Consider the following 6084-nt stretch of genomic DNA (forward strand, 5'->3'; position numbering starts at 1 on the left):
TTCAAATATAACATGAAATTCATTTTCTATTTTTTATTAAAGCGTTCATAGCTGTAGTAAGCTCATTGAAAAATCTCAACTGTCAATCAAATATTGTCTGCCCCTCCTCTATGCCTTAGGCATAGAGGTGGGGCAGACAATTACTTTCACTTTTCCTTTCAGCACTTCCTAGATGTCACTGCTCTGCACACATTCCCCCGTTCTCTTTACCGTTTAATTGTGTAGCCAGGGCATGGGGATGGACATCAGGTCCCCCATTCTGGTGCACAAACAAGATTCTGAGATGATCCAAGACTTGTCTTAATAACAGTGTCCCCAAAATGGCTCCTGCCTGCTTGCTATAATTATGAATTCCCAGACTGAAGGAAATAAGATTAAAATAATTTATATAGTTTAATTAAAGTTAATTTTGCTTGACTAATTTTTTTTTTGGGTGATGGGTCCCCTTTAATAGTGCTGCTCCAGCAGATATTTGCAGTGAAATCCATTTTTCAAAAGATTTTTTGGTGCCCCCAGTCATGTGACTTGTGCTCTGCTCACCTTCAGTCAGTCTTTACTGCAAGTTGGAGTGATATCACCCCTCCCCCCCAGCAGCCCATTAGCAGAACAATGGGAAGGTAACCAGATAACAGCTCCCTGGTAGATATATGAACAACACTCAATAGTAAAAGTCCATGTCCCACTGCGACTCCAGTTACATTGAGTAGAAGAAACAATAGCTTGTCAGAAAGCAGTTCCATAGTGCAGCACTGGCTCTTTTTGAACGCATATGACCAAGCCAAATGACGTGAGATGGCTGCCTATACACCAATATTACAACTAAAAAAATACACTTATTGGGTTAGGAATGCAATTTTACATGGTAGAGTGAATTATTTGCAGTGTAAACAGTGTCATTTAGAAAGAAAAACGACACCATAAAATAATGACACAGAAATGTTGTACCTTAAAGTTCCTTATCAGAATTAAGAGTGAGTTAAGGGATAAGTAGCTTTATACAGTATACTTACAAAGAGTCAACCAATTGGCAATTGGTTTTTAATCTATTAAACTTTTTATCTATTTTACCTTATGAAATAAATACCCGCGTAAGTGAATAAGCCCTCAATATCTGTTTAATGCAAGACAGAATTTAATGTAAAGGGAAAATGAACAACAAAAAGAGTAACAGATATAAAACCATATTTAAAAAAAGTTTAAAAGCATTACATTCCATTGCATTAACCCTTTAAGTGCCAGCAGAATTTCACATTTTGGTTACGCGAAATGCCAGCCGTTTTTGAAACATTTTGTGCTCTCTCACTTTAGGGGCATTTTCTGAGGGGAAACCTATAGTTTACCTAGGAAAACTATACATTGTTTTTTTCGGTAGAAACTGAGCTTTCTAAATCTGCCTGAGTTTTCATGTATTTCCACCTGTGCAAAAAAATTTATAGTGCTAAATACCAAAAAAAAATGAAAAATTACCATTTTTCATCGTATATCAATTTATACCAGAAAAATATTTCATTTTACGGATGAAAATCCAACTGATTTGGAAAGCCTTATGTCTCTCGAACGTGCCAATACCAGATATGTATAGTTTTAGGGAGATTTAGGACTTCTGTACCTCAAAAACTCCCGGCAGTATATTGCCGAATTTTGAAAGCACTAAGGCAGAAAACGGCATGCTTTAGATTCCAAGGCCAAAACTCCTGAAACCGTAGGTTTACCCCAGAAAACCATACATTTTTGAAAAGTACACATTCTGCCGATTACAAAATGGGTAACTATGTCTCTCTACTCCCAACTACCAAACATAAAAGCTTGTCTGAACATAGCGGTTTTTCAAAAAAAAATTCAAAATTCTGAAAAATCATTTCAAAGGTTTTATTTTGCTGCTCTGCATATCCCAAACTATATTAGGTACCAAGAAAAAGCACCTGAAATATGATTGCCAGGGGTCCACTGAACAGTTTGATACCCATTATGCATAGGTTTACCAAAGTATCTGGCATTTAGAGACACCAATATGAAGTTAGCACATCCAAATTGATCAGGACTTTACTTCAGCTACTGAGAAATCAACACATTGACTGCATTTTTTGTGGGGTAAAAACACAGAAATATATGTTTACCCCCCAAACCCATATATTTTTGGAAAGTACACATTCTACCGAATCTAAAATGGGTACCCATGCCTTTCTGCTCCAAACTACTGAGTCGCAAGGCTTTCCCAAAATTATCGGTTTTGGTGAAATATGTGAAAATTGCCTCAAACCTTCAACTTCTCAGCACCATATCACCCATGTATCGTTATGCACCAAGAAAAAGCACCCTAAATATGATTGCCATGGTTCCTCTGAACATTTTGGTGGCCATTGTTCATAGGTTTACCAAAGTATCTGGCATTTAGAGGCCCCAAAATGAAGTTAGCGCATACAAACAGTCCCGTGGGTAACTTCAGCTAATGAAAAATCAACACATTGACTGCATTTTTGTGGGGTAAAAACACAGAAATATATGTTTACCCCACAAAACCCATATATTTTTGGAAAGTACACATTCTACCGAATCTAAAATGGGTACCCATGCCTTTCTGCTCCAAACTACTGAGTCGCAAGGCTTTCCCACAATTGTCGGTTTTGGTGAAATATGTGAAAATTGCCTCAAACCTTCAACTTCTCAGCACCATATCACCCATGTATCGTTATGCACCAAGAAAAAGCACCCTAAATATGATTGCCAGGGTTCCTCCAAACAGTTTGGTGGCCATTGTTCATAGGTTTACCAAAGTATCTGGCATTTAGAGGCCCCAAAATGAAGTTAGCGCATACAAACAGTCCCGTGGGTAACTTCAGCTAATGAAAAATCAACACATTGACTGCATTTTTGTGGGGTAAAAACACAGAAATATATGTTTACCCCCAAAACCCATATATTTTTGGAAAGTACACATTCTACCGAATCTAAAATGGGTACCCATGCCTTTCTGCTCCAAACTACTGAGTCGCAAGGCTTTCCCACAATTGTCGGTTTTGGTGAAATATCTGAAAATTGCCTCAAAGCTTCAACTTCTCAGCACCATATCGCCCATGTATCGTTACGCACCAAGATAAAGCACCCTAAATATGATTGCCAGGGTTCCTCCAAACAGTTTGGTGGCCATTGTTCCTAGGTTTACCAAAGTATCTGGCATTTAGAGGCCCCAAAATGAAGTTAGCGCATACAAACAGTCCCGTGGGTAAATTCAGCTAATGAAAAATCAACACATTGACTGCATTTTTGTGGGGTAAAAACACAGAAATATATGTTTACCCCCAAAACCCATATATTTTTGGAAAGTACACATTCTACCGAATCTAAAATGGGTACCCATGCCTTTCTGCTCCAAACTACTGAGTCGCAAGGCTTTCCCACAATTGTCGGTTTTGGTGAAATATCTGAAAATTGCCTCAAAGTTTCAACTTCTCAGTACCATATCACCCATGTATCGTTACGCACCAAGAAAAAGCACCCTAAATATGATTGCCAGGGTTCCTCCAAACAGTTTGGTGGCCATTGTTCCTAGGTTTACCAAAGTATCTGGCATTTAGAGGCCCCAAAATGAAGTTAGCGCATACAAACAGTCCCGTGGGTAACTTCAGCTAATGAAAAATCAACACATTGACTGCATTTTTGTGGGGTAAAAACACAGAAATATATGTTTGCCCCCCAAAACCCATATAGTTTTGGAAAGTACACATTCTACCGAATCTAAAATGGGTACCCATGCCTTTCTGCTCCAAACTACTGAGTCGCAAGGCTTTCCCACAATTGTCGGTTTTGGTGAAATATCTGAAAATTGCCTCAAAGCTTCAACTTCTCAGCACCATATCACCCATGTATCGTTATGCACCAAGAAAAAGCACCCTAAATGTGATTGCCAGGGTTCCTCCGAACAGTTTGGTGGCCATTGTTCATAGGTTTACCAAAGTATCTGGCATTTAGAGGCCTCAAAATGAAGTTAGTGCATACAAATAGTCCTGTGGGTAACTTCAGCTAATGAAAGATCAACACATTAACTGCATTTTTGTGGGGTAAAAACACAGAAATATATGTTTACCCCCCAAACCCATACATTTTTGGAAAGTACACATTCTACAGAATCTAAAATGGGTACCCATGCCTTATTGCTCCAAACTACTGAGTCGCAAGGCTTTCCCAAAGTTGTCGGTTTTGGTGAAATATCTGAAAATTGCCTCAATGCTTCAACTTTCCAGCATCATATCGCCCATGTATCATTACGTATCACAAAAAAGCACCCAAATTGTGATTGCCGGGGGTCCTCCAAACAGTTTGGTGCCCACTGTGCATAGGTTTACCAAAGTATATGGCATTTAGAGGCCCCAAAATGAAGTTAGCACATACAAATTGTCCTGTGGGTAACTTCAGCTAATGAAAAATCAGCACATTGTCTGCATTTTTGTGGGGTAAAAACACAGAAATATATGTTTACCCCCCAAACCAATACATTTTTGGAAAGTACACATTCTACAGAATCTAAAATGGGTACCCATGCTTTTCTGCTCAAAACTACTGAGTCGCAAGGCTTTGCCAAATTTGGCGGTTTTGGTGAAATATCTGAAAATTGCCTCAAAGCTTCAACTTTCCAGCATCGTATTGTCCATGTATCATTACCAGCATAAAGCATCCTAAATATAAACATACGGGTCTACTAAATAGTTTGATGCCCAATGTGCATAGATATACCAAACTATGTGGCGCACAGAGACCCCCAAATGACAATATGTATAGACATTTTCACGGCTGACGCGCTGGCTGCTGCAACATAACCACCCGGTGTGTGTATTATGCGACATTAGACCACCTAACAGTACAGAGACCCCAGAAAACCATATATTTTCAGAAAGTACACATTCTGACGAATCCAATATGGGTAAATAAGTGTTTCTACTACAAACTGCCAAACTGCAAAGCAATGCTGAACATAACGGTTTTTATCAAATTTCTGAAAATCGTCACAAAGCTTGAATTTTACCCCATTATATGCCCCACATTTCGTAACTTATCAGCATAAAACATCCTAAATATGAACGCCAGGGGTCTACTGAACACTTTGATGCCCAATATGCATAGATATACCAAACTATGTGGCGCACAGAGACCCCCAAATGACAATACTGTATATACATTTTCACGGCTGACACGCTGGCTGCTGCAATATAAGCACCTGGTGTGTGTATTATGCGACATTAGACCCCCCTAACAGTACAGAGACCCCAGAAAACCATATATTTTCAGAAAGTACACATTCTGACGAATCCAATATGGGTAAATAAGTGTTTCTACTACAATCTGCCAAACTGCAAAGCAATGCTGAACATAACGGTTTTTATCAAATTTCTGAAAATCGTCACAAAGCTTGAATTTTACTCCATTATATGCTCCACGTTTCGTAACGTATCAGCATAAAACATCCTAAATATGAACGCCAGGGGTCTACTGAACACTTTGATGCCCAATATGCATAGATATTCCAAACTATGTGGCGCACAGAGACCCCCAAATGACAATAGTGTATATACATTTTCACGGCTGACGCGCTGGCTGCTGCAATATAAGCACCTGGTGTGTGTATTATGCGACATTAGACCCCCCTAACAGTACAGAGACCCCAGAAAACCAGATATTTTCAGAAAGTACACACTCTGACGAATCCAATATGGGTAAATAAGTGTTTCTACTACAAACTGCCAAACTGCAAAGCAATGCTGAACATAACGGTTTTTATCAAATTTCTGAAAATCGTCACAAAGCTTGAATTTTACCCCATTATATGCTCCACGTTTCGTAACGTATCAGCATAAAACATCCTAAATATGAACGCCAGGGGTCTACTGAACACTTTGATGCCCAATATGCATAGATATACCAAACTATGTGGCGCATAGAGACCCCCAAATGACAATAGTGTATATACATTTTCACGGCTGACGTGCTGGCTGCTGCAATATAAGCACCTGGTGTGTGTATTATGCGACATTAGACCCCCCTAACAGTACAGAGACCCCAGAAAACCATATATTTTCAGAAAGTACACAT

This window comes from Xenopus laevis, chromosome 7S (assembly GCF_017654675.1).
Source record: "Xenopus laevis strain J_2021 chromosome 7S, Xenopus_laevis_v10.1, whole genome shotgun sequence".
NCBI lineage: Eukaryota > Metazoa > Chordata > Amphibia > Anura > Pipidae > Xenopus > Xenopus laevis.